General features: G+C 42.8%; 8 non-coding genes across 8 annotated transcripts; all 8 read left to right on the top strand.

Moving 5' to 3' along the window:
• The first annotated feature begins 540 nt into the window (after nt 1–540).
• Nucleotides 541–723, top strand: LOC140302687 (U2 spliceosomal RNA). The gene has a single exon (XR_011915132.1). It is a non-coding gene; the product is annotated as a U2 spliceosomal RNA (small nuclear RNA).
• Nucleotides 724–1,134: 411 nt separating this feature from the next.
• LOC140302585 (U5 spliceosomal RNA) lies at nt 1,135–1,247 on the top strand. The gene has a single exon (XR_011915042.1). It is a non-coding gene; the product is annotated as a U5 spliceosomal RNA (small nuclear RNA).
• A 3,137-nt stretch (nt 1,248–4,384) lies between these two features.
• LOC140302685 (U2 spliceosomal RNA) lies at nt 4,385–4,567 on the top strand. Its single transcript, XR_011915131.1, has one exon. It is a non-coding gene; the product is annotated as a U2 spliceosomal RNA (small nuclear RNA).
• Nucleotides 4,568–4,978: 411 nt separating this feature from the next.
• On the top strand, nt 4,979–5,091 carry LOC140302584 (U5 spliceosomal RNA). The gene has a single exon (XR_011915041.1). It is a non-coding gene; the product is annotated as a U5 spliceosomal RNA (small nuclear RNA).
• A 3,129-nt stretch (nt 5,092–8,220) lies between these two features.
• Nucleotides 8,221–8,403, top strand: LOC140302683 (U2 spliceosomal RNA). The gene has a single exon (XR_011915129.1). It is a non-coding gene; the product is annotated as a U2 spliceosomal RNA (small nuclear RNA).
• A 414-nt stretch (nt 8,404–8,817) lies between these two features.
• Nucleotides 8,818–8,930, top strand: LOC140302628 (U5 spliceosomal RNA). Its single transcript, XR_011915081.1, has one exon. It is a non-coding gene; the product is annotated as a U5 spliceosomal RNA (small nuclear RNA).
• A 14,508-nt stretch (nt 8,931–23,438) lies between these two features.
• LOC140302613 (U2 spliceosomal RNA) lies at nt 23,439–23,621 on the top strand. Its single transcript, XR_011915067.1, has one exon. It is a non-coding gene; the product is annotated as a U2 spliceosomal RNA (small nuclear RNA).
• A 411-nt stretch (nt 23,622–24,032) lies between these two features.
• On the top strand, nt 24,033–24,145 carry LOC140302583 (U5 spliceosomal RNA). Its single transcript, XR_011915040.1, has one exon. It is a non-coding gene; the product is annotated as a U5 spliceosomal RNA (small nuclear RNA).
• Nucleotides 24,146–26,306: the final 2,161 nt, after the last annotated feature.

Genomic DNA, 26,306 nt, shown 5'->3' with positions numbered 1-26,306 from the left:
AGCTTTTTACAAATTATGGTCGGACATTCACACCTACTTGCAGCCGAATACTTCCGCTCCACCTTTTAGTGATGTATGGTTGGCATTTGCACCTTTTCTTACCTTCTTTTTATACTGATTGCTGAAGATTAAGTTGTTCTTTCTAAAACTACAAAATTTTTTTAATTGTTCAAACTCGATTTGAAGTGGATAAATAAGGAGGACAAACGGTTTTAAGTCAGGCTGATAGAAGGAATTAATTTTATAGCAAAATCTGTATTTCGTCATATGTCGAGAGATGCTTATTGCTGAAGAAGTTTTTTCTCATTCTACAAAGTACAACGTTGTATCAGTTAAGTCTGGCCTGGGTAAAACACTGATGGGTATTTCTGACATGCAATCATGAGGCTTTCCATCTGTGGGGTAGGTAGCAGTGTGGATGGATTAAGTGTAGCACATCTCTCGACAACAAGGTGTGGCTGTGAAAGAAGAACAGTTATGTAGGAGAGATGTCTGGTAAAGATATTTTGTTAAGTAACCATATCACAGCCACTGTATGAGGTACCTTAAGTGTTAATGGGTGAAATAACACCATAAAGACTCAGTTTAATATCTGATATGTCCTCTATACGAGGACTACATATTAAATGGATTTTTAGCAATAGGAGTTGAAAAAGGAGCTTGCTCCGTTCACTCCAAGCATCGACCCGGTACTGCAGTGCCACTGGGAACGGTGCGCTCTTCTCTGCTCTTGTGCAAAAGCAAACAGCGGTGCAGGATGGAAGTTTCAGGGAGCCCAAGATGAAACTTTCTTTTAATCTGCTGAGAAAAGAGAGTGAATGCGAAGTGGACTTTAACACGACTCTGGGAGCAAGCCGATTGCGGGCTAACCGGGAGAATTGCTTGAAAGAAACGCGACACCGAATGAGCGGTCAGAACAAAGCCTCAATACGGTGTTCCCGTGGTGTTTGTGGCTGCCTTGTCTTTTGCACAGAGTAAAAGACAAGGCAGCCATCGAATAGGGCCCGATTGTTCCTACTTGGTCAGCCGAGGAGCAAGGGGGGGGAGCAAGCGTCTCAACCAAGCAAAGCTCACCATGGGGAAGGTGGCTATGCCAACTAGCCTGATGCCCTGCTCCCGCAGTGATGGATAATCGTACTCTGGTTTCTCTTCATAACGTACAAGTCTTTCGCCTTTTACTAAACACTTCCGTGGAGAGCAGCACTAATGAGTTGTTTCTAATTTTGGCAGGCTTTACCTTTGCGGGTGAAGCCCTTTCTGTCTGTGAAAAAGAAATCTTGTTACTGTGCAGAGTGACTTCTCTGAGTAGAGTTGCCTTACTTGTTGCGACTGTGCCGATGTTGCTTGATTGGTGCTCGCTGGAGCGTGCGGGAGTGCAAAGTTATGCTATTTAAGGGCTGAAGAGTGCTCAGTGCAGCGGGTGGGCGGAGGTGCAAAGTGACACTCTGGCCACCTATGGCCATAAAAAGAACACCGCTACAAGTGCGCATTGTGCCAGGAAGGGCCCTCGGACGTGAACCAGTGGACAGTTATTGCTTCTCTGCCTTCTGCTATTGCTTGGACCTTTTTTTCGTGTGACTCCGGCTCCTTCGTCCGAGTGAGCACAGAGGCGATGCTTCTTTGTGGCTGCGTCCTTGGCCTGCAGCCTCTTGGGCTGTTGCTACTGCCATCTGGATCACAGCCACGGGGGGAATCTGCTTGTGCCTTCTTACCAGCAAGTTTCTTGAGGTCCATATGGCGTCTTTGATGGCGGCCAGGGTGAGCCACCTTTTGACAAATGAGATTAACCAAGTTAAAATTGCTTTGTCCTTCATATTTATCAATGTCTAGATCGACTTCAACAAAGAAAAACATTGTATTTTGCAGTAGAAGAAAGTGCAACACTGAAGGACGAGGAATCCGAGAATAAGCTTCTTTTCATACGTTCTGCACGATTTGGGATTTTATGTATAAAATGAATTCCTTCACTCAAACCAAGTGGAAACTGCTTTGTCCTTCATATTTATCAATGTCTAGATCGATTTCAACAAAGAAAAACGTTGAGGACATTCACACCTACTTGCAGTCGAACAGCTCTGCTCCCGCTTTTGATTATGTTTGGTTGGATATTCGAACCTTTTCTTAACTGCTTTTTACAAACTTTGGTCGGACATTCACACCTTCTTGCAGCCGAACACCTCCGCTTCCGCTTTTGATGGTATATATTCGGGCATTCGAACCTTTTCTTACCCGTTTTTTGCAAACTATGGTCGGCCATTCACAGCTTCCTCTCCACCATACTTGTATGGTGGGATATTCACACCCACTTTTTTTCACCGCATTTCATAGATTATGGTTGGAAATTCTCAACCACTCTCATCCGTAGACCTCTCCTCCCGCTTTTGTTAATATATTTGAACTTTAGTTGGACATTCACACCTTCTTGCAGCTGAACCACCTCCTCTTCCCTGTTTTGATCATGTATGGTCTGGCAATACTACCTTTTCTCACCCGTTTGTGAGTAATTATGGCTGGACATTCACACCTACTTGCAGCCGAACACCACCTCTCTCGCTTTTGATGATGGATGGACCGGCATTCTTACCTTTTCTAACATATTTTTCAACAATTATGGTCGGAGATTCACACCTTCTCACAGCCGAACAACTCCGCTCCCGCATTTGATGGTGTATAGTCAGGAATTCTCACCTTTTCTCATCAGCTTTTTGCAATTTATGATCTGACATTCACACCTACTTGCAGTCGAACAGCTCTGCTCCCGCTTTTGATTATGTTTGGTTGGATATTCGAACCTTTTCTTAACTGCTTTTTACAACCTTTGGTCGGACGTTCACACCTTCTTGCAGCCGAACACCTCCGCTTCCGCTTTTGATGGTGTATATTCGGGCATACGAACGTTTTCTTACCCGCTTTTTACAAACCATGGTCGGACTTTCACACCTTCTCTTAGCTGAACAACTCCGCTCCCTCTTTTAATTGTGTACAGTCGGGTATTTTAACCTTTTCTTACCCGCTTTTTACCAACTATGGTCGGACATTCACACCTTCTTACAGCGGAACACCTCCGCTCCCTCTTTTGATGGTGTATGTTCGGGCATTGGCACCTTTTCTTACCCGCTTTTTACAAACTATGCTCGGACATTCAAACCTTCTTGCAGCTGAACACCTCCACTCCTGCTTATGATCATGTGCGGTTTGATTTTCGAAAAATTTCTTTAATTTTCTCTAGCAATTATTGAAGGACATTCAGACCTTCTTGCAGCTGAACACCTCCACTCCCTCTTTTGATCATACATTGTCGGGCATTCGCACCTTATCTTACCCGCTTTTTACAAACTTTAGTCGAACATTCACACCTTTTTGCAGCTGAACCACCTCCGCTCCCTGTTTTGATCATGTATGGTCTGGCAATACTACCTTTTCTTACCCATTTGTGAGTAATTATGGCTGGACATTCCCACCTACTTGCAGCCGAACACCACCTCTCCCGCTTTTGATGATGTATCGACCGGCATTCTTACCTTTTATAATACATTTTTCAGCAATTATGGTCGGAGATTCACACCTACTCACAGCCGAACAACTCCGCTCCCGCATTTGATGATGTATAGTCAGGCATTCTCACCCTTTCTCATCAGCTTTTTGCAAATTATGATCTGACATTCACACCTACTTACAGTCGAACAGCTCTGCTCCCGCTTATGATTATGTTTGGATGGATATTCAAACCTTTTCTTAACTGCTTTTTAGAAACTTTGGTTGGGCGTTCACACCTTCTTGCAGCCGAACACCTCCGCTTCCGCATTTCATGGTGTATAGTCGGGCATTCTCACCCTTTCTCATCAGCTTTTTACAAATTATGGTCGGACATTCACACCTACTTGCAGCCGAATACTTCCGCTCCACCTTTTAGTGATGTATGGTTGGCATTTGCACCTTTTCTTACCTTCTTTTTATACTGATTGCTGAAGATTAAGTTGTTCTTTCTAAAACTACAAATTTTTTTTAATTGTTCAAACTCGATTTGAAGTGGATAAATAAGGAGGACAAACGGTTTTAAGTCAGGCTGATAGAAGGAATTAATTTTATAGCAAAATCTGTATTTCGTCATATGTCGAGAGATGCTTATTGCTGAAGAAGTTTTTTCTCATTCTACAAAGTACAACGTTGTATCAGTTAAGTCTGGCCTGGGTAAAACACTGATGGGTATTTCTGACATGCAATCATGAGGCTTTCCATCTGTGGGGTAGGTAGCAGTGTGGATGGATTAAGTGTAGCACATCTCTCGACAACAAGGTGTGGCTGTGAAAGAAGAACAGTTATGTAGGAGAGATGTCTGGTAAAGATATTTTGTTAAGTAACCATATCACAGCCACTGTATGAGGTACCTTAAGTGTTAATGGGTGAAATAACACCATAAAGACTCAGTTTAATATCTGATATGTCCTCTATACGAGGACTACATATTAAATGGATTTTTAGCAATAGGAGTTGAAAAAGGAGCTTGCTCCGTTCACTCCAAGCATCGACCCGGTACTGCAGTGCCACTGGGAACGGTGCGCTCTTCTCTGCTCTTGTGCAAAAGCAAACAGCGGTGCAGGATGGAAGTTTCAGGGAGCCCAAGATGAAACTTTCTTTTAATCTGCTGAGAAAAGAGAGTGAATGCGAAGTGGACTTTAACACGACTCTGGGAGCAAGCCGATTGCGGGCTAACCGGGAGAATTGCTTGAAAGAAACGCGACACCGAATGAGCGGTCAGAACAAAGCCTCAATACGGTGTTCCCGTGGTGTTTGTGGCTGCCTTGTCTTTTGCACAGAGTAAAAGACAAGGCAGCCATCGAATAGGGCCCGATTGTTCCTACTTGGTCAGCCGAGGAGCAAGGGGGGGGAGCAAGCGTCTCAACCAAGCAAAGCTCACCATGGGGAAGGTGGCTATGCCAACTAGCCTGATGCCCTGCTCCCGCAGTGATGGATAATCGTACTCTGGTTTCTCTTCATAACGTACAAGTCTTTCGCCTTTTACTAAACACTTCCGTGGAGAGCAGCACTAATGAGTTGTTTCTAATTTTGGCAGGCTTTACCTTTGCGGGTGAAGCCCTTTCTGTCTGTGAAAAAGAAATCTTGTTACTGTGCAGAGTGACTTCTCTGAGTAGAGTTGCCTTACTTGTTGCGACTGTGCCGATGTTGCTTGATTGGTGCTCGCTGGAGCGTGCGGGAGTGCAAAGTTATGCTATTTAAGGGCTGAAGAGTGCTCAGTGCAGCGGGTGGGCGGAGGTGCAAAGTGACACTCTGGCCACCTATGGCCATAAAAAGAACACCGCTACAAGTGCGCATTGTGCCAGGAAGGGCCCTCGGACGTGAACCAGTGGACAGTTATTGCTTCTCTGCCTTCTGCTATTGCTTGGACCTTTTTTTCGTGTGACTCCGGCTCCTTCGTCCGAGTGAGCACAGAGGCGATGCTTCTTTGTGGCTGCGTCCTTGGCCTGCAGCCTCTTGGGCTGTTGCTACTGCCATCTGGATCACAGCCACGGGGGGAATCTGCTTGTGCCTTCTTACCAGCAAGTTTCTTGAGGTCCATATGGCGTCTTTGATGGCGGCCAGGGTGAGCCACCTTTTGACAAATGAGATTAACCAAGTTAAAATTGCTTTGTCCTTCATATTTATCAATGTCTAGATCGACTTCAACAAAGAAAAACATTGTATTTTGCAGTAGAAGAAAGTGCAACACTGAAGGACGAGGAATCCGAGAATAAGCTTCTTTTCATACGTTCTGCACGATTTGGGATTTTATGTATAAAATGAATTCCTTCACTCAAACCAAGTGGAAACTGCTTTGTCCTTCATATTTATCAATGTCTAGATCGATTTCAACAAAGAAAAACGTTGAGGACATTCACACCTACTTGCAGTCGAACAGCTCTGCTCCCGCTTTTGATTATGTTTGGTTGGATATTCGAACCTTTTCTTAACTGCTTTTTACAAACTTTGGTCGGACATTCACACCTTCTTGCAGCCGAACACCTCCGCTTCCGCTTTTGATGGTATATATTCGGGCATTCGAACCTTTTCTTACCCGTTTTTTGCAAACTATGGTCGGCCATTCACAGCTTCCTCTCCACCATACTTGTATGGTGGGATATTCACACCCACTTTTTTTCACCGCATTTCATAGATTATGGTTGGAAATTCTCAACCACTCTCATCCGTAGACCTCTCCTCCCGCTTTTGTTAATATATTTGAACTTTAGTTGGACATTCACACCTTCTTGCAGCTGAACCACCTCCTCTTCCCTGTTTTGATCATGTATGGTCTGGCAATACTACCTTTTCTCACCCGTTTGTGAGTAATTATGGCTGGACATTCACACCTACTTGCAGCCGAACACCACCTCTCTCGCTTTTGATGATGGATGGACCGGCATTCTTACCTTTTCTAACATATTTTTCAACAATTATGGTCGGAGATTCACACCTTCTCACAGCCGAACAACTCCGCTCCCGCATTTGATGGTGTATAGTCAGGAATTCTCACCTTTTCTCATCAGCTTTTTGCAATTTATGATCTGACATTCACACCTACTTGCAGTCGAACAGCTCTGCTCCCGCTTTTGATTATGTTTGGTTGGATATTCGAACCTTTTCTTAACTGCTTTTTACAACCTTTGGTCGGACGTTCACACCTTCTTGCAGCCGAACACCTCCGCTTCCGCTTTTGATGGTGTATATTCGGGCATACGAACGTTTTCTTACCCGCTTTTTACAAACCATGGTCGGACTTTCACACCTTCTCTTAGCTGAACAACTCCGCTCCCTCTTTTAATTGTGTACAGTCGGGTATTTTAACCTTTTCTTACCCGCTTTTTACCAACTATGGTCGGACATTCACACCTTCTTACAGCGGAACACCTCCGCTCCCTCTTTTGATGGTGTATGTTCGGGCATTGGCACCTTTTCTTACCCGCTTTTTACAAACTATGCTCGGACATTCAAACCTTCTTGCAGCTGAACACCTCCACTCCTGCTTATGATCATGTGCGGTTTGATTTTCGAAAAATTTCTTTAATTTTCTCTAGCAATTATTGAAGGACATTCAGACCTTCTTGCAGCTGAACACCTCCACTCCCTCTTTTGATCATACATTGTCGGGCATTATCTTACCCGCTTTTTACAAACTTTAGTCGAACATTCACACCTTTTTGCAGCTGAACCACCTCCGCTCCCTGTTTTGATCATGTATGGTCTGGCAATACTACCTTTTCTTACCCATTTGTGAGTAATTATGGCTGGACATTCCCACCTACTTGCAGCCGAACACCACCTCTCCCGCTTTTGATGATGTATCGACCGGCATTCTTACCTTTTATAATACATTTTTCAGCAATTATGGTCGGAGATTCACACCTACTCACAGCCGAACAACTCCGCTCCCGCATTTGATGATGTATAGTCAGGCATTCTCACCCTTTCTCATCAGCTTTTTGCAAATTATGATCTGACATTCACACCTACTTACAGTCGAACAGCTCTGCTCCCGCTTATGATTATGTTTGGATGGATATTCAAACCTTTTCTTAACTGCTTTTTAGAAACTTTGGTTGGGCGTTCACACCTTCTTGCAGCCGAACACCTCCGCTTCCGCATTTCATGGTGTATAGTCGGGCATTCTCACCCTTTCTCATCAGCTTTTTACAAATTATGGTCGGACATTCACACCTACTTGCAGCCGAATACTTCCGCTCCACCTTTTAGTGATGTATGGTTGGCATTTGCACCTTTTCTTACCTTCTTTTTATACTGATTGCTGAAGATTAAGTTGTTCTTTCTAAAACTACAAAATTTTTTTAATTGTTCAAACTCGATTTGAAGTGGATAAATAAGGAGGACAAACGGTTTTAAGTCAGGCTGATAGAAGGAATTAATTTTATAGCAAAATCTGTATTTCGTCATATGTCGAGAGATGCTTATTGCTGAAGAAGTTTTTTCTCATTCTACAAAGTACAACGTTGTATCAGTTAAGTCTGGCCTGGGTAAAACACTGATGGGTATTTCTGACATGCAATCATGAGGCTTTCCATCTGTGGGGTAGGTAGCAGTGTGGATGGATTAAGTGTAGCACATCTCTCGACAACAAGGTGTGGCTGTGAAAGAAGAACAGTTATGTAGGAGAGATGTCTGGTAAAGATATTTTGTTAAGTAACCATATCACAGCCACTGTATGAGGTACCTTAAGTGTTAATGGGTGAAATAACACCATAAAGACTCAGTTTAATATCTGATATGTCCTCTATACGAGGACTACATATTAAATGGATTTTTAGCAATAGGAGTTGAAAAAGGAGCTTGCTCCGTTCACTCCAAGCATCGACCCGGTACTGCAGTGCCACTGGGAACGGTGCGCTCTTCTCTGCTCTTGTGCAAAAGCAAACAGCGGTGCAGGATGGAAGTTTCAGGGAGCCCAAGATGAAACTTTCTTTTAATCTGCTGAGAAAAGAGAGTGAATGCGAAGTGGACTTTAACACGACTCTGGGAGCGAGCCGATTGCGGGCTAACCGGGAGAATTGCTTGAAAGAAACGCGACACCGAATGAGCGGTCAGAACATAGCCTCAATACGGTGTTCCCGTGGTGTTTGTGGCTGCCTTGTCTTTTGCACAGAGTAAAAGACAAGGCAGCCATCGAATAGGGCCCGATTGTTCCTACTTGGTCAGCCGAGGAGCAAGGGTGTTGAGACGCTTGCTCCCCAACCAAGCAAAGCTCACCATGGGGAAGGTGGCTATGCCAACTAGCCTGATGCCCTGCTCCCGCAGTGATGGATAATCGTACTCTGGTTTCTCTTCGTAACGTACAAGTCTTTCGCCTTTTACTAAACACTTCCGTGGAGAGCAGCACTAATGAGTTGTTTCTAATTTTGGCAGGCTTTACCTTTGCGGGTGAAGCCCTTTCTGTCTGTGAAAAAGAAATCTTGTTACTGTGCAGAGTGACTTCTCTGAGTAGAGTTGCCTTACTTGTTGCGACTGTGCCGATGTTGCTTGATTGGTGCTCGCTGGAGCGTGCGGGAGTGCAAAGTTATGCCATTTAAGGGCTGAAGAGTGCTCAGTGCAGCGGGTGGGCGGAGGTGCAAAGTGACACTCTGGCCACCTATGGCCATAAAAAGAACACCGCTACAAGTGCGCATTGTGCCAGGAAGGGCCCTCGGACGTGAACCAGTGGACAGTTATTGCTTCTCTGCCTTCTGCTATTGCTTGGACCTTTTTTTCGTGTGACTCCGGCTCCTTCGTCCGAGTGAGCACAGAGGCGATGCTTCTTTGTGGCTGCGTCCTTGGCCTGCAGCCTCTTGGGCTGTTGCTACTGCCATCTGGATCACAGCCACGGGGGGAATCTGCTTGTGCCTTCTTACCAGCAAGTTTCTTGAGGTCCATATGGCGTCTTTGATGGCGGCCAGGGTGAGCCACCTTTTGACAAATTCCTCTTTCCTGAGGTTCTGATTTTGACTCACCCCATAAAGCACCAGTTGTGCTGACAGGACCTCTCTTGCTGGTAAGTACGGGAAATTTAAGGAGTCGGCTGTTGCCCACAAGTCCACAGCAGCACTGCACTCCCAGAAGAAATGCCTCACCGTCTCAGGCGCGCCACAACCTGGACGGGGGCAGGTGGCCGTCGCCGACATACCCCTGGAGTGCATGACCTGACTGGGAGAATCTCGTGAGCCACCATCCATGACAAATCCCAAAGTCTGTTCAGAAGAGCTGAAAGGTTCACACTGCGCCAAACTGTTGAGGGCTCGCCAAGAGTGAGCCCAAGCACTGGACTCACTGGGGCCTGCTCCTGCACAACAGAGAGCAAAGATCGATGGCACGTTAAAACTTGTACATCTTCTTGTTCTAAATTAAAATGGTTTAAAAATGTCTTTATAAAAGCATAACTTTTTGTTAGATTAAAAGACACAGGTACTTTCAGGTCTGATGGTAAAAGTCGTAATCTTCTCATGTAGGCCCCCATCCATAATCTTGCCATTGCAGCTGCCGCTGGGTTTTTGGATGGGTTAATTGCACACTTTAATTGGACAGAGGTAAAGAGACTTCCTAAAAACAAATACAGATCTGGTACTGCTTTCCCTCCCTTCACTTTTGGCTTCTTCAGTACTTCCCTCCTCAACCTTTCCCATTTGGAGTTCCATAAAAAATAAAAGATGGATCGTTCCAGGTCTAAAATAATTTATTTTTAGAATAAGTAAATGAATAAAGTTTTGTCTAGCAGGTCAAATATGTGCAAAATACAATCAACAGGGCAATCTAAGACCAAAACGAAGATAATTCCCTAAGCCAGTGTATCTTTTTCAACATATTTGTTTGGATTTCATTATTTCATTATTGTGTAGATTTCATTGAACTAAATTAATGTTAAGGGAAACGATTCTGCTCAGTGACAACAGAGGTTTTTACCAAATGGACTGAAATATTTCCATGTGCACAAGCCGATGCACTCTCAGTAGCAAAAGCACGGGTAAAATAAATCATTTCTAGATTTGAAATTCCTGAAAAGATCTTCAGTGATAATTTGACACACTGTGTAAACAACGTCATCTCACTGATGGCAAAGAACTTAAAATAGACCTTAGAAACGACTGTGCATATCATCCACAATCAGCAGGTTTCGTGGAGAGACACAATGGAATAATTAAGTCAAGACTGAAAAAAATCATGGAAGAAATGGGAAATATTGGGTTTACTGTTTACCATCCTAAAAATGCATCCTCCAACTAGCACAAGATGAACTCCATTTGAGAAAAGGTATGGAAGACCATTTGTACTCCCACAGTCAAAACACAGTCATCAACTGACATGATGAAGAAAAAAAGAAAAAGAGAGGAAACCTTAGCAGTATACAAATATTAACAAGTAGAGAGATCTCTTCTGTTTAGTCTGTTCCAGGTGAACCGGTGAAGGAATCTCTGAAGACAGTAAAACCCGGGGACTGGATCATCATCAAAGTGATAAAGAAAAAGAACTGGTCCAGCCCAATGGGGGGAAGGTCCATTTCAGGTACTACTTACATCACCCACAGCAGCTGAAGGACTTCTTGGATTCACTTATCACATTGTACCACGACCTTCAGAAGTAGGGAAAGATTATTTACCCACCACTGTTTTCTGAGGCAAAAGTCTGACTACAAAGGGGAATTCTCTCAACAGAAGGGGGTTCATCTCAACCTCAGTGAAGAAAACAACGGCTAACATGAGAACATAGGGTGTGACTAAAATAACCATACAGAGTACCACCACTGTCCCCTTGACATAGAAAGTGCCACACTAGTAATAACATTTATTTAAACTTGGAGATAAATGGAGAAAATAATCTCATATACAATAGCTGAGACAAAAAAAAAACAAAAAACTTTTGAAGACACGATTAAAACAACATTTAGAACATACAATAAGCTTAAAAGGAGTGACAAAGCTGCGACTGCGAAGGCATAGAAGTCTAATTAAAAACAGGAGCAGTAGGACAGACTTTTCTGAAATCTGAGTAAGCTCTGGGAATCAAATTTAGATAATGATCAGACTTGGCCTTTCTTATTTCTGCTGTACCTTTATTTCTAAGCTTCCTAAAAGCAAGGCAATGACCCGGGTCCCTCATATGCCCAGCTAGCATCCAAGGTTTATTTATTTTTTAAGTAAAGAAGACAGTTCTGACGAAAGCCAGGGACTAGACCTGTTCTAAGTTCTATACTTTTTAAAAGGGCCGTGTTTATCAACTATGGAATTAGAAGATTTACAAAAATGGTCAAGTGCTAGATCTTCATCTGGGATTTTAACAGTGTCATGAGTATAACTATTCAACAGATCAGTTAAAAAAAAATCCTGCTCATGGAGATGTTTCAGGATCTGGATACCAAGCGTGGACCTAATGTTTTCATTTTTGCAATTCTGATACAGGCTATTGAGCAGTGATAACTAACACCAAGTTCAGATACTGCGGATTTTCTACCTTTGATTTGTTAAGATTGAGCCAATCAGGGACAACCTTGAAGGATCTCTTAAGATTGGTTTTGTAGGATCAGTAATTACCTGAGAAAGGTTGATATTGGTACACACCTTTTTTAAATGATCAGAGGCAGAGTTCAACTTGTTTAAATTAAAATTGCCACACAGAGATTGGGTTTAGGCCACATGCACACAGAATGACATCAACAAATATAAGAAATATTAAACATTTACACATAGATTTTTGAATACATGTAGAGGAATGATACTTTGAAATGTGCTCATTGCGGAGTTATGATCAGTTGAGTAATGAACTATTCTGGGAAAGAGGTTCTATTCCCAGCATCATGATGGACACTCCTGATATAGAAGGTTTCGCTAACGCATTGGAATTGTTGTACTATTTTCATATGCATGTGCAATGAAGAATTGCTTGCTGCTGATAAATGCAAAGAAGAACAGCTTACACATAGATGCTCACATATAGGCTGCTGAATGCAATGAAGACCTGCTTATCCAGTAAAGTTCAATGTCAATGTGTAATATTCAATTAGGATTTGCAAAACAGTGAAGTTAAACAATGATTGGGTCCATAGTCGGTATGACAAGACTAAAGGAATATTTACCTGGGTGTACGTTCAAACAGAGATGAGAAAATTGCGATAAATAATTGTTTGTTTGTTTGTTAGTATGTATATGAATGTTATGTGTATAAACTGTGTTGAGTTGTAGTTACTCAGTGGTGTCTCAGTGAAACAACCGACGGGGGAAGCCTTGCGGTGACAACAAAAGCAGTGTTTTACTGATCAGTCAAGTTGCTCCAGTGTACTCCATACAAACTGGTTGGTTACTGAAGGGATAGAAAATGGGGAATACTTGTTTTAAAGCAAACAAGGAATTAGATGGGAAAAATACATGTTTTAACGGGACCCAGACAATATTAAATACTCAGACAGATGGGAGAAGAAGTGTAGTTTTGTAGGAAATCACAAAATTATTACATAAAATTAGTGAAATCAATTGAAGAATGCCTTTCTGAAGAGCTGTTTACCACAGATGAGCAGCTTTGCCACCAAGCACATTGTAGATCGCTTTACTGCCAAAATGATCTAATTTAATGGATTGGTTTAGACATGCATAACAGCATTTTAAGAACAAAGAGAGAAACAAAAAGGGACAACGCTTCATGGTGGAAGGTGATGTATAAATAACTGTGTATATGATGAAGGAGAGACCATTTGAGCACCACAGCCATTTCGCAGCACAGGGACAGCAGTCCAAGTTAAAGGATCTCCCACGTGGTATCACCTGTCACACTGTGTCAAGGCATCAAAAGAAGAAAAAATCACCAAACTCAAGGACAAAGAGACGAAGACTCCGGTGAACGAAGAGAGAGGACTGACAAACCAGAAATACAAAAGGATGCTCGATATCAAGATCCAAAAGAAGAGGCTAACAATGCCACGAACACTTACGATGCTGGGAATGATGCCAGCAATGAACAGAGAAGAAGATTCAGTGTCATCAATCTGCAACACGTGCCTCTAATGAGGGGGTGAATATAGAATCCTCAACGATTACAACGTCTCTGGGAACTGTGACAACAACAAGGTTTAAACCATTTTGATATATATTGTAACCTATTGGCAAAGGACTAGTGCTGAAAATGAGGTAAATCTAATCCACCACTGTCCTTGGTCTTCTGTAGGGTTTTTAAACTAAGGGTTTGTTTTTCCACAGAAATTTGGAGATGCATGAATCTAGTGACTTAAACCAAGTAGCAGATGGTTTTATGGGGATCATTGAGAACAAATAGTTAACTTTTGGTAGTATCATCATTTTAATGGTTGTAACTCTCCCCATAAGTGATATAGGTAAGGACTTCCAACGAGAGAGCTCGTCCTCTATTCTCTTTAATAATTGCACATAATTTAGCTTTGTTAGCTCTGAGAGCCTGGAGGAAATGTTTATGCCTAAATATCTAATATTTCCTGACTGTAAAGTGATCGCAGGTATATTCTGGACCCTACAGTTAATGGGCAGAACTGTGGTCTTAGACCAGTTGATAGAGTAGTCACAAAGTGCAGAGAATTTATTTATGAGTGTGATCGTGTGAGTGAGAGACATCTGTGAGTTCTGAAGGAAAAGTAATACATCATAAGCATAAAGACTTATTTTATGCTCAATATTTTGGGGTTGGATGCCTTTAATATTTCTATCTTGTCTGATAGCAGCTGCTAAAGGTTTGATGAAAATAGCAAAAAGTGAGGGAGAAAGTTGGTAACCCTGTCTTGTACCTCTCTGCAGACTGAAGCTTGGAGAAGTTTGATCATTTGTCCTGACACTTGCATTTGGGGAGCTATATAATATCCTTATCCAGTTGATGAAGTGTGACACAAACCCGAATTTGTTTAATGTTGCGAATAAAAATTTCCAGTTCACTCCATCAAATGCTTTTTCTGCATCTAGAGAGTCGATTGTGGTTTCCAAGTTGTTGATGGTAGAATAGTCTATGAGAAAAAGCGGGTGAGAAAAGGTGCGAATGTCCAACCATACATCATCAAAAGCAGGAGTTGATGTGTTCGGCTACAAGAAGGTTTGAATGCCCGACCATAGTTTGTAAAAAGCGGGTAAGAAAAGGTTCAAATGCCCGAACATACACCATCAAAAGAGGGAGCGGAGGTGTTCCGCTGTAAGAAGGTGTGAATGTCTGACCGTAGATGGTAAAAAGCGGGTAAGAAAAGGTTAAAATATCCGACTGTACACAATCAATAGCGGGAGCGGAGTTTTTCGGCTAAAAGAAGGTGTGAAAGTCCGACCATGGTTTCTAAAAAGCGGGTAAGAAAAGGTTCGTATGCCCGAATATACACCATCAAAAGCGGAAGCGGAGGTGTTCGGCTGCAAGAAGGTGGGAATGTCCAGCCATAATTACTCACAAATGGGTAACAAAAGGTAGTATTGCCAGACAATACCTGATCAAAACAGGGAGCGGAGGTGGTTCAGCTGCAAAAAGGTGTGAATGTTCGACTAAAGTTTGTAAAAAGCGGGTAAGACAAGGTTCGAATGCCCGACAATGTATGATCAAAAGAGGGAGTGGAGGTGTTCAGCTGCAAGAAGGTCTGAATGTCCATCAATAATTGCTGGAAAACATGAAAGAAAATTTTCGAAAATCAAACCGCACATGATCATAAGTGGGAGAGGAGGTGTTCAGCTGCAAGAAGGTGTGAATGTCCACCCATAATTTCTGAAAAATGGGTAAAAAAAAAGTGCGAATGCCCAACCATACATCATCAAAAGCAGGAGTGGATGTGTTCGGCTACAAGAAGGTGTGAACGTCCAACCAAAGTTTGTAAAAAGCAGTTAAGAAAAGGTGCGAATATCCAACCAAACATAATCAAAAGCGGGAGCAGAGCTGTTCAACTGCAAGTAGGTGTGAATGTCAGATCATAATTTGCAAAAAGCTGATGAGAAAGGGTGAGAATGCCCGACTATACACCATCAAATGCGGGAGCGGAGTTGTTCGGCTGTGAGTAGGTGTGAATCTCCCACCATAATTGCTGAAAAATGTGTTATAAAAGGTAAGAATGCCGGTCCACACATCATCAAAAGCGAGAGAGGTGGTGTTCGGCTGCAAGTAGGTGTGAATGTCCGACTAAAGTTCAAATATATTAACAAAAGCGGGAGGAGAGGTCTTCGGATGAGAGTGGTTGAGAATTTCCAACCATAATCTATAAAATGGGGGGGGGGGGAAAGTGTGATAGAACACTAAAAGGTGGAGCGGAAGTGTTCGGCTGCAAGAAGGTGTGAATGTCCGACTATATTTGGTGAAAAGCAGGTGAAGCAAGGTCTGAATGCCCAACCTTACATCATCAAAAGCGAGATCAGAGGTGTTTGGCTGCAAGAAGGCCATAGTTTGCCATAAGCGGGTAAGGTGCGAATGACCGACTAAATATAAACAAAAGTTGGGGCGGAGGACTTCGGATGCAAGTGGGTGTGAATATCTCACCATACAAGTATGGTGGAGAGGAAGCTGTGAATGGCCGACCATAGTTTGCGAAAAGCGGGTGAGAAAAGGTGCAAATGTCCAACCATACATGATCAAAACAGGTAGCGGAGGTGTTTGGTTGCGACAAGGTGTGAATGTCCACCCATAATTAATGAAAAGCGGGCAACAAGTAGGTTCGAATGCCCAACCATACATCATCAAAAGCAGGAGTGGATGTGTTCGGCTACAAGGTTTGAATGTCCGAGCATAGTTCGTAAAAAGCGGGTAAGAAAAGATTCGAATGCCCGAACATACACCATCAAAAGAGGGAGCGGAGGTGTTCCGCTGTAAGAGGGTGTGAATGTCCGAACATAGTTGGTAAAAAGCGGGTAAGAAAATGTCAAAATACCCGACTGTAAACAATCAAAAGAGGCAGCGGAGTTGTTCAGCTAAGAGAAGGTGTGAATGTCCGACCATAGTTTGTAAAAAGCGGGTAAGAAAAGGTTCGTATGCCCGAATATACACCATCAAAAACGTAAGCGGAGGTGTTCAGCTTCAAGAAGGTGTGAACGTCCGACCAAAGTTTGTAAAACGCAGTTTAAAAAAGGTTCGAATATCCAACCAAACATAATCAAAAGCGGGAGCAGAGCTGTTCAACTGCAAGTAGGTGTGAATGTCAGATCATAATTTGCAAAAAGCTGATGAGAAAGGGTGAGAATGCCCGACTATACACCATCAAATGCGGGAGCGGAGTTGTTCGGCTGTGAGTAGGTGTGAATCTCCGACCATAATTGCTGAAAAATGTGTTATAAAAGGTAAGAATGCCGGTCCACTCATCATCAAAAGCGAGAGAGGTGGTGTTCGGCTGCAAGTAGGTGTGAATGTCCGACTAAAGTTCAAATATATTAACAAAAGCGGGAGGAGAGGTCTTCGGATGAGAGTGGTTGAGAATTTCCAACCATTATCTATAAAATGCGGGGGAAAAAAAAGTGTGATAGAACACTAAAAGGTGGAGCGGAAGTGTTCGGCTGCAAGAAGGTGTGAATGTCCGACTATATTTGGTGAAAAGCAGGTGAAGCAAGGTCTGAATGCCCAACCTTACATCATCAAAAGCGAGATCAGAGGTGTTTGGCTGCAAGAAGGCCATAGTTTTGCCATAAGCGGGTATGGTGCGAATGACCGACTAAATATAAACAAAAGTGGGGGCGGAGGACTTCGGATGCAAGTGGGTGTGAATATCTCACCATACAAGTATGGTGGAGAGGAAGCTGTGAATGGCCGACCATAGTTTGCGAAAAGCGGGTGAGAAAAGGTGCAAATGTCCAACCATACATGATCAAAACAGGTAGCGGAGGTGTTTTGTTGCGACAAGGTGTGAATGTCCACCCATAATTAATGAAAAGCTGGCAACAAGTAGGTTCGAATGCCCAACCATACATCATCAAAAGCAGGAGTGGATGTGTTCGGCTACAAGAAGGTTTGAATGTCCGAGCATAGTTCGTAAAAAGCGGGTAAGAAAAGATTCGAATGCCCGAACGTACACCATCAAAAGAGGGAGCGGAGGTGTTCCGCTGTAAGAGGGTGTGAATGTCCGACCATAGTTGGTAAAAAGCGGGTAAGAAAATGTTAAAATACCCGACTGTACACAATCAAAAGAGGCAGCGGAGTTGTTCAGCTAAGAGAAGGTGTGAATGTCCGACCATGGTTTGTAAAAAGCGGGTAAGAAAAGGTTCGTATGCCCGAATATACACCATCAAAAACGGAAGCGGAGGTGTTCAGCTTCAAGAAGGTGTGAACGTCCGACCAAAGGTTGTAAAAAGCAGTTAAGAAAAGGTTCGAATATCCAACCAAACATAATCAAAAGCGGGAGCAGAGCTGTTCGACTGCAAGTAGGTGTGAATGTAAGATCATAATTTGCAAAAGGCTGATGAGAAAAGGTGAGAATTCCTGACTATACACCATCAAATGCGGGAGCGGAGTTGTTCGGCTGTGAGAAGGTGTGAATCTCCGACCATAATTGTTGAAAAATGTGTTAGAAAAGGTAAGAATGCCGGTCCATCCATCATCAAAAGCGATAGAGGTGGTGTTCAGCTTCAAGTAGGTGTGAATGTCCAGCCATAATTACTCACAAACGGGTGAGAAAAGGTAGTATTGCCAGATCATACATGATCAAAACAGGGAGCGGAGGTGGTTCAGCTGCAAGAAGGTGTGAATGTCCGACTAAAGTTCAAATAGAATAACAAAAGCGAGAGGAGAGGTCTTCGGATAAGAGTGGTTGAGAATTTCCAACCATAACATATGAAATGCTGTGAAAAAAAAGGTGTGATAAAACACTAAAAGGTGGAGCGGAAGTGTTCGGCTGCAAGAAGGTGTGAATGTCCGACTATATTTGGTGAAAAGCAGGTGAAGCAAGGTCTGAATGCCCAACCTTACATCATCAAAAGCGAGATCAGAGGTGTTTGGCTGCAAGAAGGCCATAGTTTGCCATAAGCGGGTAAGGTGCGAATGACCGACTAAATATAAACAAAAGTTGGGGCGGAGGACTTCGGATGCAAGTGGGTGTGAATATCTCACCATACAAGTATGGTGGAGAGGAAGCTGTGAATGGCCGACCATAGTTTGCGAAAAGCGGGTGAGAAAAGGTGCAAATGTCCAACCATACATGATCAAAACAGGTAGCGGAGGTGTTTGGTTGCGACAAGGTGTGAATGTCCACCCATAATTAATGAAAAGCGGGCAACAAGTAGGTTCGAATGCCCAACCATACATCATCAAAAGCAGGAGTGGATGTGTTCGGCTACAAGGTTTGAATGTCCGAGCATAGTTCGTAAAAAGCGGGTAAGAAAAGATTCGAATGCCCGAACATACACCATCAAAAGAGGGAGCGGAGGTGTTCCGCTGTAAGAGGGTGTGAATGTCCGACCATAGTTGGTAAAAAGCGGGTAAGAAAATGTTAAAATACCCGACTGTACACAATCAAAAGAGGCAGCGAAGTTGTTGAGCTAAGAGAAGGTGTGAATGTCCGACCATAGTTTGTAAAAAGCGGGTAAGAAAAGGTTCGTATGCCCGAATATACACCATCAAAAACGGAAGCGGAGGTGTTCAGCTTCAAGAAGGTGTGAACGTCCGACCAAAGGTTGTAAAAAGCAGTTAAGAAAAGGTTCGAATATCCAACCAAACATAATCAAAAGCGGGAGCAGAGCGGTTCGACTGCAAGTAGGTGTGAATGTAAGATCATAATTTGCAAAAAGCTGATGAGAAAAGGTGAGAATTCCTGACTATACACCATCAAATGCAGGAGCGGAGTTGTTCGGCTGTGAGAAGGTGTGAATCTCCGACCATAATTGTTGAAAAATGTGTTAGAAAAGGTAAGAATGCCGGTCCATCCATCATCAAAAGCGATAGAGGTGGTGTTCAGCTGCAAGAAGCTGTGAATGTCCAGCCAAAATAACTCACAAACGGGTAAGAAAAGGTAGTATTGCCAGACCATAAATGATCAAAACAGGGAGCGGAGTTGTTCGGCTACTAAAAGGTGTGAAAGTCCGACCATGGTTTCTAAAAAGCGGGTAAGACAAGGTGTGAATGCCCGACAATGTATGATCAAAAGAGGGAGCGGAGGTGTTCAGCAGCAAGAAGGTCTGAATGTCCATCGATAATTGCTAGAAAACATGAAAGAAAATTTTCGAATATCAAACCGCGCATGATCATAAGCAGGAGAGGAGGTGTTCAGCTGCAAGAAGGTGTGAATGTCCACCCATAATTACTGAAAAATGGGTAAGACAAGGTGCCAATGCCCGAACATACACGATCAAAAGAGGGAGCGGAGGTGTTCCGCTGTAAGAAGGTGTGAATGTCCAACCATGGTTTGTAAAAAGCAGTTAAGAAAAGGTTCCTATATCCAACCAAACATAATCAATAGCGGGAGCAGAGCTGTTCGACTGCAAGTAGGTGTGAATGTCCACAACGTTGTTCTTTGTTGAAATCGATCTAGACATTGATAAATATGAAGGACAAAGCAGTTTCCACTTGGTTTGAGTGAAGGAATTCATTTTATAAAGAAAGAGCAAATCTAAAGTTTCAGGAATCCGAGAATAAGCTTACTTTCATGAGTTCTGCACGATTTGGGATTTTATCTATAAAATGAATTCCTTCACTCAAACTATGTTAAAACGGCTTTTACCTTCATATTTATCAATGACTAGATAGATTTAAACAAAAAAACAACATTGGACTGTGCAGTAAAAGAAAGAACAAATCAAAAGGTGCAGGAATCCGAGAATAAGCTTATTTTCATGAGTTCTGCACGATTTCGGATTTTACTATAAAATGAATTCCTTCACTCAAACTATGTTAAAATTGCTTTTAACTTCATATTTATCAATGTCTAGATCGACTTCAACAAAGAAGAACATTGGATTTTGCAATAGAAGAAAGAGCAACACTGAAGAATCAGGAATCCGAGAATAAGCTTCTTTTCAGACGTTCTGCATGATTTGGGATTTTATGTATAAAATGAATTCCTTCACTCAAACCAAGTGGAAACTGCTTTGTCCTTCATATTTATCAATGTCTAAATCGATTTCAACAAAGAACAACGTTGGATTTTGCAGTATAGTAAATTGCAACACTGGAGGTTTAGGAATCCGAGAATAAGCTTCTTTTCATACGTTCTGCATGATTTGGGATTTTATGTATAAAATGAATTCCTTCACTCAAACCAAGTTAAAATTGCTTTGTCCTTCATATTTATCAATGTCTAGATCGACTTCAACAAAGAAAAACATTGTATTTTGCAGTAGAAGAAAGTGCAACACTGAAGGACGAGGAATCCGAGAATAAGCTTCTTTTCATACGTTCTACATGATTTGGGATTTTATGTATAAAATGAATTCCTTCACTCAAACCAAGTGGAAACTGCTTTGTCCTTCATATTTATCAATGTCTAAATCGATTTCAACAAAGAACAACGTTGTATTTTGCAGTATAGGAAATTGCAACACTGGAGGTTTAGGAATCCGAAAATAAGCTTCTTTTCATATGTTCTGCATGATTTGGGATTTTATGTATAAAATGAATTCCTTCACTCAAACCAAGTTAAAATTGCTTTGTCCTTCATATTTATCAATGTCTAGATCGACTTCAACAAAGAAAAACATTGTATTTTGCAGTAGAAGAAAGTGCAACACTGAAGGACGAGGAATCCGAGAATAAGCTTCTTTTCATACGTTCTGCACGATTTGGGATTTTATGTATAAAATGAATTCCTTCACTCAAACCAAGTGGAAACTGCTTTGTCCTTCATATTTATCAATGTCTAGATCGATTTCAACAAAGAAAAACGTTGAGGACATTCACACCTACTTGCAGTCGAACAGCTCTGCTCCCGCTTTAGATTATGTTTGGTTGGATATTCGAACCTTTTCTTAACTGCTTTTTACAAACTTTGGTCGGACATTCACACCTTCTTGCAGCCGAACACCTCCGCTTCCGCTTTTGATGGTATATATTCGGGCATTCGAACCTTTTCTTACCCGTTTTTTGCAAACTATGGTCGGCCATTCACAGCTTCCTCTCCACCATACTTGTATGGTGGGATATTCACACCCACTTTTTTTCACCGCATTTCATAGATTATGGTTGGAAATTCTCAACCACTCTCATCCGTAGACCTCTCCTCCCGCTTTTGTTAATATATTTGAACTTTAGTTGGACATTCACACCTTCTTGCAGCATAACCACCTCCTCTTCCCTGTTTTGATCATGTATGGTCTGGCAATACTACCTTTTCTCACCCGTTTGTGAGTAATTATGGCTGGACATTCACACCTACTTGCAGCCGAACACCACCTCTCTCGCTTTTGATGATGGATGGACCGGCATTCTTACCTTTTCTAACACATTTTTCAACAATTATGGTCGGAGATTCACACCTTCTCACAGCCGAACAACTCCGCTCCCGCATTTGATGGTGTATAGTCAGGAATTCTCACCTTTTCTCATCAGCTTTTTGCAATTTATGATCTGACATTCACACCTACTTGCAGTCGAACAGCACTGCTCCCGCTTTTGATTATGTTTGGTTGGATATTCGAACCTTTTCTTAACTGCTTTTTACAACCTTTGGTCGGACGTTCACACCTTCTTGCAGCCGAACACCTCCGCTTCCGCTTTTGATGGTGTATATTCGGGCATACGAACCTTTTCTTACCCGCTTTTTACAAACCATGGTCGGACTTTCACACCTTCTCTTAGCTGAACAACTCCGCTCCCTCTTTTAATTGTGTACAGTCGGGTATTTTAACCTTTTCTTACCCGCTTTTTACCAACTATGGTCGGACATTCACACCTTCTTACAGCGGAACACCTCCGCTCCCTCTTTTGATGGTGTATGTTCGGGCATTGGCACCTTTTCTTACCCGCTTTTTACAAACTATGCTCGGACATTCAAACCTTCTTGCAGCTGAACACCTCCACTCCTGCTTATGATCATGTGCGGTTTGATTTTCGAAAAATTTCTTTAATTTTCTCTAGCAATTATTGAAGGACATTCAGACCTTCTTGCAGCTGAACACCTCCACTCCCTCTTTTGATCATACATTGTCGGGCATTCGCACCTTATCTTACCCGCTTTTTACAAACTTTAGTCGAACATTCACACCTTTTTGCAGCTGAACCACCTCCGCTCCCTGTTTTGATCATGTATGGTCTGGCAATACTACCTTTTCTTACCCATTTGTGAGTAATTATGGCTGGACATTCCCACCTACTTGCAGCCGAACACCACCTCTCCCGCTTTGATGATGTATCGACCGGCATTCTTACCTTTTATAATACATTTTTCAGCAATTATGGTCGGAGATTCACACCTACTCACAGCCGAACAACTCCGCTCCCGCATTTGATGATGTATAGTCGGGCATTCTCACCCTTTCTCATCAGCTTTTTGCAAATTATGATCTGACATTCACACCTACTTACAGTCGAACAGCTCTGCTCCCGCTTATGATTATGTTTGGATGGATATTCAAACCTTTTCTTAACTGCTTTTTAGAAACTTTGGTCGGGCGTTCACACCTTCTTGCAGCCGAACACCTCCGCTTCCGCATTTCATGGTGTATAGTCGGGCATTCTCACCCTTTCTCATCAGCTTTTTACAAATTATGGTCGGACATTCACACCTACTTGCAGCCGAATACTTCCGCTCCACCTTTTAGTGATGTATGGTTGGCATTTGCACCTTTTCTTACCTTCTTTTTATACTGATTGCTGAAGATTAAGTTGTTAACACTGATGGTTATTTCTGACATGCAATCATGAGGCTTTCCATCTGTGGGGTAGGTAGCAGTGTGGATGGATTAAGTGTAGCACATCTCTCGACAACAAGGTGTGGCTGTGAAAGAAGAACAGTTATGTAGGAGAGATGTCTGGTAAAGATATTTTGTTAAGTAACCATATCACAGCCACTGTATGACGTACCTTAAGTGTTAATGGGTGAAATAACACCATAAAGACTCAGTTTAATATCTGATATGTCCTCTATACGAGGACTACATATTAAATGGATTTTTAGCAATAGGAGTTGAAAAAGGAGCTTGCTCCGTTCACTCCAAGCATCGACCCGGTACTGCAGTGCCACTGGGAACGGTGCGCTCTTCTCTGCTCTTGTGCAAAAGCAAACAGCGGTGCAGGATGGAAGTTTCAGGGAGCCCAAGATGAAACTTTCTTTTAATCTGCTGAGAAAAGAGAGTGAATGCGAAGTGGACTTTAACACGACTCTGGGAGCGAGCCGATTGCGGGCTAACCGGGAGAATTGCTTGAAAGAAACGCGACACCGAATGAGCGGTCAGAACAAAGCCTCAATACGGTGTTCCCGTGGTGTTTGTGGCTGCCTTGTCTTTTGCACAGAGTAAAAGACAAGGCAGCCATCGAATAGGGCCCGATTGTTCCTACTTGGTCAGCCGAGGAGCAAGGGGGGGGAGCAAGCGTCTCAACCAAGCAAAGCTCACCATGGGGAAGGTGGCTATGCCAACTAGCCTGATGCCCTGCTCCCGCAGTGATGGATAATCGTACTCTGGTTTCTCTTCATAACGTACAAGTCTTTCGCCTTTTACTAAACACTTCCGTGGAGAGCAGCACTAATGAGTTGTTTCTAATTTTGGCAGGCTTTACCTTTGCGGGTGAAGCCCTTTCTGTCTGTGAAAAAGAAATCTTGTTACTGTGCAGAGTGACTTCTCTGAGTAGAGTTGCCTTACTTGTTGCGACTGTGCCGATGTTGCTTGAATGGTGCTCGCTGGAGCGTGCGGGAGTGCAAAGTTATGCCATTTAAGGGCTGAAGAGTGCTCAGTGCAGCGGGTGGGCGGAGGTGCAAAGTGACACTCTGGCCACCTATGGCCATAAAAAGAACACCGCTACAAGTGCGCATTGTGCCAGGAAGGGCCCTCGGACGTGAACCAGTGGACAGTTATTGCTTCTCTAACTTCTGCTATTGCTTGGACCTTTTTTTCGTGTGACTCCGGCTCCTTCGTCCGAGTGAGCACAGAGGCGATGCTTCTTTGTGGCTGCGTCCTTGGCCTGCAGCCTCTTGGGCTGTTGCTACTGCCATCTGGATCACAGCCACGGGGGGAATCTGCTTGTGCCTTCTTACCAGCAAGTTTCTTGAGGTCCATATGGCGTCTTTGATGGCGGCCAGGGTGAGCCACCTTTTGACAAATTCCTCTTTCCTGAGGTTCTGATTTTGACTCACCCCATAAAGCACCAGTTGTGCTGACAGGACCTCTCTTGCTGGTAAGTACGGGAAATTTAAGGAGTCGGCTGTTGCCCACAAGTCCACAGCAGCACTGCACTCCCAGAAGAAATGCCTCACCGTCTCAGGCGCGCCACAACCTGGACGGGGGCAGGTGGCCGTCGCCGACATACCCCTGGAGTGCATGACCTGACTGGGAGAATCTCGTGAGCCACCATCCATGACAAATCCCAAAGTCTGTTCAGAAGAGCTGAAAGGTTCACACTGCGCCAAACTGTTGAGGGCTCGCCAAGAGTGAGCCCACGCACTGGACTCACTGGGGCCTGCTCCTGCACAACAGAGAGCAAAGATCGATGGCACGTTAAAACTTGTACATCTTCTTGTTCTAAATTAAAATGGTTTAAAAATGTCTTTATAAAAGCATAACTTTTTGTTAGATTAAAAGACACAGGTACTTTCAGGTCTGATGGTAAAAGTCGTAATCTTCTCATGTAGGCCCCCATCCATAATCTTGCCATTATAGCTGCCGCTGGGTTTTTGGATGGGTTAATTGCACACTTTAATTGGACAGAGGTAAAGAGACTTCCTAAAAACAAATACAGATCTGGTACTGCTTTCCCTCCCTTCACTTTTGGCTTCTTCAGTACTTCCCTCCTCAACCTTTCCCATTTGGAGTTCCATAAAAAATAAAAGATGGATCGTTCCAGGTCTAAAATAATTTCTTTTTAGAATAAGTAAATTAATAAAGTTTTGTCTAGCAGGTCAAATATGTGCAAAATACAATCAACAGGGCAATCTAAGACCAAAACGAAGATAATTCCCTAAGCCAGTGTATCTTTTTCAACATATTTGTTTGGATTTCATTATTTCATTATTGTGTAGATTTCATTGAACTAAATTAATGTTAAGGGAAACGATTCTGCTCAGTGACAACAGAGGTTTTTACCAAATGGACTGAAATATTTCCATGTGCACAAGCCGATGCACTCTCAGTAGCAAAAGCACGGGTAAAATAAATCATTTCTAGATTTGAAATTCCTGAAAAGATCTTCAGTGATAATTTGACACACTGTGTAAACAACGTCATCTCACTGATGGCAAAGAACTTAAAATAGACCTTAGAAACGACATATCATCCAACGTGCATATCATCCACAATCAGCAGGTTTCGTGGAGAGACACAATGGAATAATTAAGTCAAGACTGAAAAAAATCATGGAAGAAATGGGAAATATTGGGTTTACTGTTTACCATCCTAAAAATGCATCCTCCAACTAGCACAAGATGAACTCCATTTGAGAAAAGGTATGGAAGACCATTTGTACTCCCACAGTCAAAACACAGTCATCAACTGACATGATGAAGAAAAAAAGAAAAAGAGAAGAAACCTTAGCAGTATACAAATATTAACAAGTAGAGAGATCTCTTCTGTTTAGTCTGTTCCAGGTGAACCGGTGAAGGAATCTCTGAAGACAGTAAAACCCGGGGACTGGATCATCATCAAAGTGATAAAGAAAAAGAACTGGTCCAGCCCAATGGGGGGAAGGTCCATTTCAGGTACTACTTACATCACCCACAGCAGCTGAAGGACTTCTTG

Source organism: Leuresthes tenuis, unplaced genomic scaffold (genome assembly GCF_036924035.1).
Source record: "Leuresthes tenuis unplaced genomic scaffold, fLeuTen1.0.hap1 SCAF_2, whole genome shotgun sequence".
Lineage (NCBI taxonomy): Eukaryota > Metazoa > Chordata > Actinopteri > Atheriniformes > Atherinopsidae > Leuresthes > Leuresthes tenuis.
Note: the sequence above shows the minus strand (reverse complement) of the source record. Positions and strands in the feature narration are given on the sequence as shown.